At 47.2% G+C, this 14,352-nt stretch overlaps 1 protein-coding gene and 1 pseudogene across 5 annotated transcripts in view; one reads left to right on the top strand and one right to left on the bottom strand.

The window, feature by feature from the left end:
* The window catches only part of LOC140898275 (butyrophilin-like protein 2), a 1,102,357-nt gene that overhangs the window by 323,048 nt on the left and 764,957 nt on the right, over nucleotides 1-14,352 (top strand). The gene's annotated exons all lie outside the window — the stretch shown is intronic.
* Nucleotides 1-14,352, bottom strand: part of LOC140897985 (tripartite motif-containing protein 10-like) — a 205,099-nt pseudogene that overhangs the window by 2,683 nt on the left and 188,064 nt on the right.

The raw sequence follows: 14,352 nt of genomic DNA, 5'->3' as shown, positions 1-14,352 counted from the left end.
CAGTTCCCCTGGGCAGTGTTCACTGACTCCTTAGATACCTTTGAGGAGCAACAGATGCTCTCTGGGGTTCTCTGCTTGGTGTCCCCTTCTGGCTCCCTCATTTTTAAACTTCTGACCTCTCTCCTTGTCCTGGTTTCTCTTTCATTGTCCCAAATACTCCATTGTTCCCTGGGCTTCATGGTTTCTCCCCCTTAGTTGAGGGGACGGGCCTTTAGCTTTGGGAAGGCGTAGATCCACCATGTCCCAGTACATGCAAATAGCATCTCCCTGCTTTTCCTGCTGGAGCTTCTCCTCTGAGGATTAGAGAGGAAGGTGAGAACCTGAAGTTGCAGGGAGGGGAGTTAGAGGAGGAAGGTAATAGATATAAACCTGGGGGAAGCTCTATACTGAACCTGTCCTTCTCTCCCTGGCCTGGGAGAAGAGAAGGGGATGGGTATTGGGGATGATCCACTCAGGCCAGAGAGTGGCCCCTTCTCCAGCCCAGAGAGCAGGGAGGATGTGGCAACATCACAGAGGGACCATATCTCTAACAGAGGAGAAAGAGAGCAACTCAAATGGGAGATCTCAGCCCAGCCCAGCTGAAGAGAAAGATGGGATGCTGGTGAAGTGCAATCGGAGCGAGCCTCTCACATAGGGGAAAGGAAAAAAAATGTGGCAACCCTTTGAATTTAATATTTAAAGGGCTTACGGACATGTATGGAAATGCCAGGGTCAGCATTAATGACATATCTGTGTTGGTGAGGGAGAGTGTATCTACACAGCAGTTTAAGCCAGGGTCTGAGCCTGGGCTCAAGCCAAACCCTCATTGCATCCACACTGCAAATATGCTAATCTAGGGCTCTGATCCAGAGTCCCAGGACCCTGCAGGTCTGGAGGGTCAGAGCCCATGTTAAACTGGAACCCGGGTCCAAGCCCTATTGGTTTCCTATGTGCATGCATCCGTGGCTTGACTTGGGTGTGGAAGTCTTCTGGGTGTATCCTATAGTTCCTGGAGGCGGAGGAGCAGTGCTACAGGCAGCCAGCACAGCATGCCAGACACAGCATGCCAACCTGGCCGAGAGGTCCCCCTTCCTGCTCCTCCCACAGTGGTGGTGGAAGTTTCTCCTCCATGGTGGTGCACGGAGCTTGCCTGGAGCAGGGAGCAAAGTTAGGAGGTGGGTCATCCTTCCCTCAGCCATACTGAGCCGAGAGCTCTGCCACTTCTTCTCCCTGCAGGGCAGCTGCTATGGTCCCTGCTCTGCTCACTGGCCCTTACTCCAGGCCCTCCCTTGGGCTGCAGGTGCAGGGTCACCTGGGCAGCATGCACTGTTAGGGTGGTCAGTGGGAGCCAGCACCAAAATTTCTCCGCAGCATCCCAGAGGTCTGGGGGTGTGGTGATGGCAGGGATAAGGGATTCCCCAGGGTTGCTGGAGCACACTGCATCCCAAGCCTTGGGGATGGATTTTGCCACTTTGCAGCAAGCAGCAGCCAGACTGGAATGTGTGTGTGTCTTCCCTCTGACACCTTCATTTTATGTCAAACTTCAAAACAAACTGAAAAAAATCAAGCAAGCAAGCAAAAACTTGATCATTGATCATCGTATTTGAAAAATTAAGAATTACAAAGTTTCACTGTAATAGTTTGACACCCTGGAGACTGATGTCCTCATTATCCTTAGGACAGGCACAGGGGCATGTTTTTGCCAATGTGACCGATCCTAGAGCTGGAGAACCCAGTTATCCGACTAGACAGTAATTCAGTATAATGCCCTCTCAAATGGAGACAGCCACCAAATGAGCTAATTACGCGGCGTATGTACTCACGTGCTCCTTACGGGCACCCGCGTCCCATCAATAGCACCACCACAGTTAGGAAACAGGATTGGCAGTCGAGTTTCCCCCCAGTGCAGAAAATTTCTAACCTAGAGTTAAAATGCAGTGTTGATGCTCAAGCCCAGGATTCCCTGACAAGAGGTCAGCTGACTCATATCCCTTACGCTTACATTGCTATGTAGGCCTAGCCTCAGAGTGTTTCTTGGTCAGGGAGAGCGTTTCTGTTCGTCAGTGGGTGCAGGGACTCAACACTAAAGATGGTATCAGGATTGTTTGTGTGATTTCGGCTTGGGATTTCTTAGTATTTCATGTTTCAGAGTTGCAGCCGTGTTAGTCTGTATTTGCAAAAAGAAAAGGAGGACTTGTGGCACCTTAGAGACTAACCAATTTATTTGAGCATAAGCTTTCGTGAGCCACAGGTGCCACAAGTACTCCTTTTCTTTTAGTATTTCATGTTTTTGTTTTTATTTTTATTTTTAGGGGTGTGTGTCATGGTCAGTGTTGGTTTGGTTTGTACATTTATCTAGAAGTTCATGAAAATGTTTTCATGGGATTTTCCTCTTTATTTAATGATAATCTCCACCTGAAGTCTCACCTGGTCTGTGTGATCCTAAGGATTTCCCTCTTATTGTCTCCAGTTCAGATGACAGAATGTCTGGAGGGGGAAAGGATAAGACAGATGATATTTCATGCTGTCATATTTGTGACATCCTCACTCTTAATTGACATAATTGTATTTTAATTATGAGAGAAAAACAGTTGAAGAGAGACAGAGACACACCCAGATTTTTAACAAAGGCTAATATGAATCATCCTATTTTCTTTCATTCAAGCGTCTCAAATCAACAGAACCAATATCCATGAAGCCTCAGAACCACTCAAAGAGACACTATGTGGAAGACAGATTTTCTGTTCCCTCATCCTCCAAACCCAGCTGATTTCTCATTCTCCTTTTACATTTTGTCATGAGCCAGGCCAGATCCTGCAAAGATTTTAGCATTAATGTAACTTTACAAACATTGGCCTCTTTCACATCAGTGGGATGCTGAGACTTTTCAGGATGAGGAGCCTGAATTGTGAGCTCTTTGGGTCTCAGTATATGTACAGAGCTCAGCACAATGGGGCTTTCATTCTGCATAGACTGAAATACAAATAATCTTAAAATTATTTCATAAATGTGGAAACTGAGTCAGGGAGAGAATTGGCTCAATGGGCCTCATTCACCCCTGCACTGGTAAAAGGATGGGGGAAGCAGTTTGTGGTTCTCCTATTCAGTAGCTGCTGGGGTCAGTGCAGACATTGGCACAGGCTGCGGAAGTCCGGAGGTCCAGCCTGAGTTGCACCTCTGGTCCAGTGGCCCCTAGATGACTTCTCCCGGAGGCAGTGTCAAAGGCACAGCTTTACCCTGGCCACACCCCATTATTCCTGCTCCACCCCTTCCTCCTCTGCCCAGCCCTCAACAACTCCACTCTATTCCCTGCTTTCCCGGGAACACTCCTTGAGCCTGCAGCTGCTGTGGAGGAGCTGGAGGCACAAGAGGCTCCTGTGCTGCGAGGATTCCCCTGGGTTTACACCTTCCCTACAGCCCCTTTGGCCCACACAAGCTGCCACACGGGGCCAGAGCACAATGGTGAGCTGGGTCCACATTTCAAAAGTGGCCTTAAATTGAGGGTTTACGTTTTGGGTGCCGACCTTTAGGTCTTGTCTACACTGTTTTGTCGGCAAAAGGCAGCTTTCATTGACAAAACAGTGGAGGTGTACACACTACAATGCACCTCTTGGTGACAAAACTCTCCTGCTTTACTGACAAAATATAACCACCTCAATGGGAGGCAGAGATTTTTGCAGCAAAGTTAGATCAACAAAGTGTCAGTGTAGACACTGTGTTTGTTACGTTGCTGTAACTGGCCTCCGGAAGGTATCTCACGATGCCCACCGTAACCGCTCTGCTCACTGTTTGGAAATCTGCTGCCATTCATCCAGCTATGTAGACATGTGTCCCTCCCCTTTCAAAGCCCCAGGAAGTCCCCCATACACAATTTGTCTCTCTTTCTCACATACACACTCCCCACACACACAGTCTCTCACACGCTCCGCCAACACATTCTCTCTCTCTCTCATGCACAACCCCCCCACATGCTGTCACACATGCTTCCCCCACACAAACACACACTTCTGTGGGCTTCTTGTATTACTGTTAGGGTTACCATATTTGAATATTCAAAAAAGAGGACACTACATTGGGGGGGGGGGGGGGGGAAGGGGGTATTTGCCTGCCCCACCTGCCCCCGCCCCAACTCCACCTCTTCCCCGCCCCCATTCCAACCCCTTCCCCAAAGTCCCCAACTCTGCCCCCTCTCTGCCCCATTGGACCCCGCCCGCTCCTGGCTCCCTCGCCGCTCGCCTCTTCACTACCCACCGCTGGCTCGCCGCTCGCCTCTTCACTGCCCACCGCTGGCTCGCCGCTCGCCTCTTCACCCTCCCCGCCTGCCACTTGCCTCCTCACCCACCCACCAGCCAGCCACTGGCTCCCTCGCCGCTCGCCTCTTCACCACCATGCCCCACTCGCCTACTCACCCCTCCTGCCGCAGGTCGCTCTGGCTCCTAGGATCAGGGGCAGCCAAGGGGGCTCCACGGGCTGCGCCCGCCACAAGCGTGAGCTCCGTGGCTCCCATTGGCCAGCACCAAAGAAAAGCACCAATGGGAGCTGCCGTAGCCATGGAGTGGGGCTTACAGGTGCCGGCAGCACGCAGAGAGCCCTCCCCCCCCACCCCTGACTCGACCCGACCCTAAGAGCCAGAGGCACCTTCCGGGGGGCGAGGTGGGGAGTCCCAGCGGTGCTTACCTGGGGCGGCTCCCAGGAAGCATCCGGAAGGTCCCTCTGGCTCCTAGGTTCGGGTCAGGTCGGGTCAGGGCGGGGGCGGAGGGCTCGCTGCCCGCTGCCGGCACCTGCAGGCCCTGCCCCCGCAGCTCGGATTGGGCAGGAGGCAGCACGCGGAGACCACCTCTGCCTCTGTGCCTAGGGGCCGCCCACACTGCAGGCTCCTGCCAGCGGGCAGGTGCCGGGAGCTGCCCCAGGAAGCGCCACCAGCCCCGGGACTTTGGTGTGTGTGGTGAGGTGAGCGGTCCCCAATATCGGGACAAAGGGCGTCCCGACCGATGTGGCAAAATCCCAGACGTTTTTAGATATTTAAAAATTCCTCCCAGATGGTGATTTAAGAACCAAAAAGCTGGACATGTCCGGGAAAATACGGACGTATGGTAACCCTAATTACTGTTCAGCAGTGTCAGTTTGGTCATATTATCAAGCGTTACTCTAAAAAGGGATCTAAGATGTGTAACTTTTCAGGCACACACAGAAATCATTACAAGGTTCATAGCACAGTGCAAAGAAACAATGCCAGGTTCAGCACACTACAGCAACACACGTTACTGTGGCTCAGTGTTAAAATGCTCCTTCAAGGCATCCTCCAGCCAAATAGCCCCCCATTGGGTTCCCCCTATAGCCTTGTGTTCAAAACAAGCACAATACACAGCACAGCACAATACTGAACAGCAGCGTAGTATCCATGCTTTCTGACAGTGATGGCTGGGGTGCAGGTTGCCAGGGCAGTTGAAAAATAGCTGGCCATACAGTAGGATGCCCATGGAACAATGAGATTGAGAAACCTTCATCATGTGACTCTCTACCTGCCTGCATGAGGCATTGCAAACCCTTCACAAAGCACCTTCTGACCAGTGGCACAGTGGGATAGCTACCCAGAGCTGTCTGTGTCAATGCAAAGCTACTATTGTGGATGTGCTTTGCCGACACAAGGAGCACAGTGTGGACATGCAACAGTGGTTTAATTATAGTAGTGGCTGTTTGTTGGCGTAACTGGAATCGACAAAACTCTGTAGTGTAGATAGACAAGGCCTTAGGCACCTGGGGCCCGGAGTTCCTTGGTAATGGGCACCTGCAGATCCTATGGACTCCAGCTGCATGTGGGGCTGCTAAAAAGCTCTGGAGCACATGCCCCGTAGTTCTGTAGTTGGAAGAGAGAAACTGAGGTACCCCAAATTTTGTACATTTTTACCTTAATGATTGTACCAAAGTTCACAGAGTGAAACAATGTGAAAGATCCTGGCACCTGGGCCCTTACTTCATCTGCTCAGTTTGTCTGCTTTCTACTTGTTATTAAATAGGTACATAATCTAATTGAACCAGTTGCCCAGAGCCCATCTCCACCCATAGTCCCAGAGACACACCCTGGTTTCCTTTCCTAGATCCCTTCTCAGTACCTTTGAACTTCCACAGAATCTCCATTAGAGCAATATTTCGCTGGGAGAAATCACTGAGTCTCTTTTCCAGCTCAGGAGAAATCTCCACTGGCTGGAGGAACTTCCCCTTCTCGCACCTGGAGAGGAAGAATTTCATGATATTATGTTTCTTTTAGTGACTCATTATAATTCCTTGCTAGTGGAAGTTGCTGCTCTTATGGGCCTGGAGTTAGAATTCCTCCACTTCTCCCAGTCTCAGAGCAGGCACAGCACTGGCCATGGCAGTGCAACCTTTCCCTAAAGGCCCCATTAATATTCTTCATCTCTGGCCTGGACAGAGCAGATCTGTACATCAAAGGGGAATCATGTTTTCATGACCAATTCACTCCTTCGCCTCCATGCACTAATACTAGTATGTTCCCATATTTCATGCGCACAGTGTTATCAGATAGTTCTTTCAGGAACTAGATTGAAACCTCAGGGGCCCCCGCCCCCACCAGTTCCTTCCACACAGGTCTCCAAACAGTCCTGAGGTGGTAAAGACTCTTGATTCCGCTGTCCAGGGCATGATTGTAACCAGTGCCTTGAGCTGAAAGGCCCATATTGATCCTCGGGGTTCTGAGGCAGCCAATTCCCCAGGGATGTAACATCTCTAGGAAATACTGTAGGCCAATCTTTCCCACTGAATAGATAATTCAAGAGTCCTGTGTTAAAGGGTGAGGATTAAATGCATAAATGGGAATTACATTCTGAATGTGACCTTGCCCCATATATTTTGCTGCAGTGCCCTGGGGAACTATAGTAAAGAACAGCATTATCAGATACATAGATGAACATGATTTGTTGGGGAAGAGTCAACATGGTTTTTGTAAAGGGAAATCATGCACCACCAATCTACTAAAATTCTTTGAGGGGGTCAACAAACATGTGGATAAGGGGGATCCAGTGGATATAGTGTACTTAGATTTTCAGAAAGCCTTTGATAAGATCCCTCACCACAGGCTCTTAAGCAAAGTAAGCTGTCATGGGATAAGACGGAAGGTCCTCTCATGGATTAGTAACTGATTAAAAGATAGGAAACAAAGGGTAGGAACAAATTATCAGTTTTTAGAATGGAGAGAGATAAATAGTGGTGTTCCCCAGGGGTCTGTACTGGGATCAGTCCTATTCAACATATACATAAATGATCTGGGGTAAACAGTGAGGTGGCAAAATTTGCAGATAATGCAAAACTACTCAAGATAGTTAAGTACAAAGCAGACTGTGAAGAGTTACAAAGGGATCTCACAAAACTGGGTGACTGGGTAAAAAATTTGGCAGATGAAATTCAATACTGATAAATGCAGAGTAATACATATTGGAAAACATAATCCCATCTATAGTTATAAAATGAGGGGGTCTAAATTAGCTGCTATCACTCAAAAAAGAGATCCTGAAGTCATTGTGGATAGTTCTCTGAAAATATCCCCTCGATGTGCAGTGATAGTCAAAAAAGCTAACTATGTTGGGAATCATTAAGAAAGAGATAGATAATACAACAGAAAATATCACATTGCGTCTATATAAATCCATGCAAAATCTTGAAAATTGCATGCAGACCTGGTCACCCCATCTCAAAAAAGGTTCAGAAAAGCACTACAAAAATGATACTGGTTATGGAACAGCTTCCATATGAGGAGAGATTAATAAGACTGGGACATTTCATCTTAGAAAACAGACGGCTAAGAGGGGCGCTATGATAGAGGTCTTTAAAATCATGACTGGTGTGGAGAGAGTAAATAAGAAAGTGTTATTTACTCCTTCTCATAATGCAAGAACTAGGGGGTCACCAAATGAAATTAATAGACAGCAGTTTTAAAACAAACAAAAGGAAGTATTTCTTCACACAACGCACAGTCAACCTGTGGAACTCTTTGCCAGAGGATGTTGTGAAGGCCAAGACACAAACAGGGTTAAAAAAAGAACTAGATAAGTTCATGGAGCATACGTCCATCAGTGGCTATAAACCAGCTTGGTGTTCCTAGCCTGTGTTTGGCAGATGCTGGGAATGGTGACAGGGGATGGATCACTTGACGATAACCTGTTCTGTTCATTCCCTCTGGGGCATCTGGCATTGGCTGCTGTTGGAAGACAGGATACTGGTCTGACCTAGTATGGCCATTCTTATATTTTTATGAAATGTAGAGTCGATACACTCTCCAAGCCCTTTCACAGCATCGTGAAGAATGAGGGGAAGTGAAATAGAGCCACATACCTGCTCAAGGTGCTTCTGACATCCTAGAGAGGAAAGAGACAGAAAAACAATTTTAGTCCCAAATGCCGCCCACTGGGGATCCCAGAGAAGGGATTTTGCAGATATGGGTAAAAGAGGCCCTGCCTTGGCCCTAGGGCCATGGATTTGCTGAGTTAATGTCATCTCTAATATAAATGAGTCTGTAATTCTTCAAAGAGAAACAATAATTCACATTTCAGGAATGCACACACTGAATTACACTGTGACCTCTGACTGCTGGTCTCCAGTGCCCATGATTCAGGAGCTGTCCTATCCCTGTGTTTGGATCAGGGATGTTTATAACTCAGTCTCACCCGCAGGAATTCACTTGCTGGCTTCTGACACTTCCCCTCCAGATCACTGATCAAGTTGCTGAGACGGGAAATCTCCTCAGACATTTTAATGACATTGTCATTCTGTATCTTCACAATCGCCTTTTCCAGATTTTCCAGCTGGGCCAGCAGGAGGTGCTCTTCTTCTTCTAGAAACTGCCACAGTTGCTGAAATTCAGATACAACCTTCTGCCTCTTGTTTTGTGTCTGTATCTATTTTTTTTTAAAAGAAAGGAAAGGTAAGGGTTAGAGAGAGAGTCTAGGGTCCGTTCATGGAGTGCTGATTCTGCAGGAGGGAGAATTTCTTTGAAAATTCTGTGATGTCTAACACATGATTATACCCTGTCGTTACTAGGGAGAGGATTTTCTACCACTTTCCCATTTGTTCCTAACATTTTTTCATGGTATGTTTCTATGTCTGACATAGTCAGCACACTGTGTTAAGCCAGACCCAGAGCAGCAGCCAGCAGGACTGAGCACTACATTAACAGAGATGCGAGGGGAGAGAAATAATTAACAATGCAAGAAATGTCTGCAGACTCAGGCAGATAGCACTGCACGAGACATAGTCTGCTCACCTTGGGAGGAGTTTTGTGAAAGACACAAGGGCTAGAAATTAACTCATTAATTGGAATGGAAGCTTAGATTCTACAGAATATGATGTGGTCCTGCTCCTGAGAGAGGATTTCTCAGGGCCGGTGTGTGTATGTGTGCGAAGACATAGGACTCTGACACAGACATCCATGCCCATGAAGAAACACAAAGCCCACATTCCCCAAGTCCATGGAGGAAGCTGCCTACAAACAGATGTCCTACCAGGTGCACCCGCAAAGGGAAGCCAAGGGGCCTGGCCCATCCACTTTTCACCACAGACCCAGCCATCTACCGCTCCTCTTCTCCCCGAGGTCCAGCCTCCCGGCCAGGCTGGAAGCTGGAGCCAGGCCAGGGTAAAAGAGGCCCAGGGAGCCCAGGCTGCTGGGAGAAGCCATGGGTGGGGGGTCCCGAGACCAGCTTCCTAACAGATGGCCCACTGCAAGTCCCTGCAAGTTAATAACAATGGGCACCTACCAGATACTCCAGGCTTTAAACCTCTCCAGTCACTTTAAATCTCAGAAGCTTTTCTCTCTCTTCCTTCAGAATCTCCAAATGGGCCTGAATCTTTTCCTGAAGAAACAGAAATGATTTTGGGAGGTTTCATTTTGAGAGTGCTTGGGGTGGGGTGGGGGGTTTCCATATCAAACCGAAGGCTCTGTAGGTGACTGTTAACCCTACCAGGTTTATGACATCAGGAACACCAAGGAAATGAAACCTCATTAACAGAGACAGCTTTACATTGCTTTACATTGTGAGTGAGATGAACGCACTCAGTGTCGTGTGTAGAACTCTTCTGTCAAAGGTACTTACCTGGGATGGGGCAGTGTCCTATTGCCAGTGAATGATTTTAGAAGTGTGTAGCCAGGAATGGGGTAGGTATTCTCTTTAAATCTATATTTCCTTCTATGAAGGAGAAGAGAAAGTGCCGACTGTCACAGCAGGGATCAAAGAAAACCTTTGGGTTCAGCTAGCCCTGCCCCGTTATACCTGCAGCCAATGCCAGGCCTGGAGGGAGGAGAAAAGAAGGGAGCCAGCTCAGCCAGGGGATGACTGGTGAGGGGGCAGGAGCTCCCTGTTTGCCTGCCTGAAGGGACGGAGTAGCGACTTGCCAGCCAACGCAGCCACTGGAGGCAAGTAAGCCAAGGGGAGCCTGCAGATAAGCCCCAACTGTGGGGCAACTGGACTAGTGGGGCTGTGCCCCAAACTAAAGAGACTTTAGAAGGAAGCAGCCTGAGGAAACTGGTTTTGAAGGCCCCCCCTGCCCCCCCGACAGGGAGAGAGAGACTCATCTCCCCTGTTTAGGGGTTGAACCACACAGGGCCCTGGGCTGGGACCTGATGGAGGGGGTGTGTGACCCAGATCCCCCTAAATCCCCTTTGAGCAACAAACTAGCCACTAGTTCATCTGGCCATTGAAAGCTCTATCACACCTTGCTTTTAAAGATTGGGGCTGTGGTGGGAAACTGCACATGAGTAACCTTATCTGCCTTTTAGCTAGTATTTGTTTCTTTATATACATTACACATGATTAAAATTTCACTCACTAATTTCACCCAGATGGGAGAGCAGAGTAGGGTTAGTGATTAAAATTTAGGGTCATTGGATCAAGATATTCCTGAGATACAGCTTGTTCCAAAACACAAAACAGAATGACAACAAAATGAAATAAAAACACAGTATTTCATGAAATTCATAGATTCTATCCACCCTGGACACAAATCTCAGACTGAAATGTAAACCTGTGGGTAACATTCACCTCCACCAAAGTTTCTTTATAATTATAATTATTTATTGTTTCGTCTGAAGAAATGTCAGTGGTGATATGGGGGTAAGTGGCAGAGGAAGTTGGGGGGGGGCTTGGCACGGGTGGGCTGTCAACCCCAAATTCTCCGTAGGTCTTTCTGTTATTTTCTTGTCACAGTATTGTATCAGCTGTAAAATGTAGATGAGAACTACAAATGTCTAAGTGATCATTAACTCTTACAACAAGTATCTTTCCATTTAAAATACTAGGAAATTAAATAGCAAAACAAACAAACAAGCAAAACCCCCAGGCAAACAAAGAACCCCACAACTTTGTTAAAGGAGAGTTCGGGTTGCTCATTGACATCAAAAGTTCAAGTTCATCAAAACTAAAATTTCTGAAAACCAGAAAATAAAGAGTTAATGTAAATGGCAACACAGCCTCAGCTCTGCCCTCTTTGCAGGATGACCCAGAACCCCCATCCTGCACGCTGGCACTCTGCCTTTGCAGATGGTGCAGAGCACTCAGGGAATAGGGCACATGACAACTGTAACACAGACTCAAACACTTTCTTCTTGCTAAAGTACAACTTGATTTTGGTGAGCTTTACTGGCCAGGAGCTACCTACGTCTGTTCTATGCTCAAACACTGAGTCTGTTCCCATGTGTGTCGAATTTTATAATCCTTCCTGCCCTTTTACAACCCTTTCTCACAAGATTGCATTCAACACTGTACTTTCACTTCTCATTCAACACACAGACAGCTCTCCTCTCCCACCACCCTGCTGACAAGCCCCATGGCAAGAAGATCCCCTGGGTCCTGCTGCTGACTGAACCTCCCTAACTCAGTGCTGGAATGATGCATACTGGATCCCTCAAGGTACATGTGCAGCTCTGTCCTTTGATAACAGACATGGGGGCTTCAAACCCAGATCTCACATCACAGTCACAGCTCTGAGACGCTCCTCAAACTAATCCCCAGCTCTCCGCATATCACAATCACCGCTTGTCATAAATATAAAGGGAAGGGTAACCACCTTCCTGTTTCCAATACTATAAAATCCCTCCTGGCCAGAGGCAACATCCTGTTACCTGTAAAGGGTTAAGAAGCTCAGCTAACCTGGCTGGCACCTGACCCAAAGGACCAATAAGGGGACAAGATACTTTCAAATCTTGGGGGAAGGCTTTTGTTTGCGCTTTTAGTTTATGTGTTGTTCTCTCTTGGGACTGAGAGAGGCCAGACAGAAATCCATCTTCTCCAACCCATCCTAATCCAAGTCTCCAATATTGCAACCAGTATAGATAAGCCATGCAAGGCGGATTAGTTTATCTTTTGTTTTATGTGAATTTTCCCTGCGTTAAGAGGGAGGTTTATTCCTGTTTTCCGTAACTTTAAGGTTTTGCCCAGAGGGGGATCCTCTGTGTTTTGAATCTGAATACCCTGTAAAGTACTTTCCATCCTGATTTTACAGAGATGATTTTTACCTTTCTTTCTTTTTTTTTTTTAATAAAATCCTTCTTTTAAGAACCTGACTGATGTTTCCATTGTTCCAAGACCCAGGGGTTTGGGTCTTTGATCATTTTGTAACCAATTGGTTAGGATGTTATTCTCAAGCCTCCCCAGGAAAGGGTGTGTGTAGGGCTTGGGGGGATATTTTGGGGGAAGACGTCTCCAAGTGGTCTCTTCCCTGATTCTTTGTTAAATCGCTGGGAGGTGGCAGTGTACCAGGTTTTAACCTAAGCTGGTAGAAATAAGCTTAGGGGGTCTTTCGTGTGGGTCCCCACATCTGTACCCTAGAGTTCAGAGTGGGGAAGGATCCCTGACACAGCTCACTTAAGTTACTCCAACTGATTTCTTCACCATTCAGTACAGCTACACCTAACACATTGAATGCAGCTGGGGTGCATGCAGATAATTCTCAGTGACTATTCCCAACTCCAGCGGGCAGGGTGAAGGTTGCACTGGCATGGACCTTAACTCTCTATTTCCTGGTTTTCAGTAGAAAGCGTTTTGATGAACTTGAGATTGTGGCAGGGCCTGAGCTGTCACTGGGAAACCTTAACTCTGTTAACAAAGGTTTGTTGGCTGGGTGGTTAGTGTTTTCATCACTCAATTTATTATAGCCCACAAGAAGAGCAGGAAGAAGGGGCACTTCAAAATCTTTGCTGGAGTCAGATAACTTGGGACCCTGAAAGCTGGAGACTGCTGGTACAGACACTTCCAACTCAGTGGGACTGTGGCCGTTTCTTTAAGAGAGGACTCGAATCTCCCCACATGACAGGAGTAGAAATTGCTGCCACTTTCCAGCTTCTATCTACCTCTGCACATGCTGCAAGAGAAGAGTGTGTTTATCAGTTTGGTACAAAAACCGATTTCCTTAAAGAAGCGTAAGGAAAAGCGATGAGAACACGCTGCTGCTATTTTATAGCCAGAATGAATTGATAAACTGAAATAGTGTTTTAAATGGTAACGATCTCAATAAAACCAATGAGGTCAGATCACACCTGTCATAAATATAAAGGCAAGGGTACCCATCCTTCTGTATACAGAACTATAAAATCCCTCCTGGCCAGAGACAAATCCCTTTCACCTGTAAAGGGTTAAGAAGCTAAGATAACCTTGCTAGCACATGACCAATGAGAAGACAAGATACTTTCAAAGCTGGGGGGGGGACAAAGGGTCTGTCTGTCTGTCTGTTGCTTTTGGGGGGAACAGATCAGGAATGCAGCTCAGAACTCCTGTAAAAAGTTAGTAAGTAATCTAGCTAGAAATGGATTAGATTTCCTTTTGTTCAATAGCCGGTAAAATAGGCTGTGCTGAATGGAATGTATATTCCTGTTTTTGTGTCTTTTTGTAACTTAAGGTTTTGCCCAGAGGGATTCTCTATGTTTTGAATCTGATTACCTGTAAGGTATTTACCATTCTGATTTTACAGAAGTGATTCTTTTACCTTTTCTTTAATTAAAAAATTCTTCTTTTAAGAACCCGATTGCTTTTTCATTGTTCTTAAGATCCAAGGGTTTGGGTCTGTGTTCACCTGTACAAATTGGTGAGGACTTTTATCAAGCCTTCCCCAGGAAAGGGGGTCTAGGGCCTGGGAGGATATCTGGGGGGGAAGACATCTGCAAGTGGGCTCTTTCTCTGTTCTTTGTTTAACATGCTTGGTGGTGGCAGCATAGTGTTCAAGGACAAGGCAAAGTTTGTACCTTGGGGAAGTTTTTAACCTAAGCTGGTAAGAATAAGCTTAGGGGGCCTTTCATGCAGGTCCCCACAACTGTACCCTAGAGTTCAGAGTGGGGAAGGAACCTTGACAACACCCGCATGGGTGTTGCATTGCATA

Source organism: Lepidochelys kempii, chromosome 14 (genome assembly GCF_965140265.1).
Source record: "Lepidochelys kempii isolate rLepKem1 chromosome 14, rLepKem1.hap2, whole genome shotgun sequence".
In the NCBI taxonomy this organism is placed as follows: domain Eukaryota; kingdom Metazoa; phylum Chordata; order Testudines; family Cheloniidae; genus Lepidochelys; species Lepidochelys kempii.
This window is presented reverse-complemented; position numbering and strand designations above follow the sequence as displayed.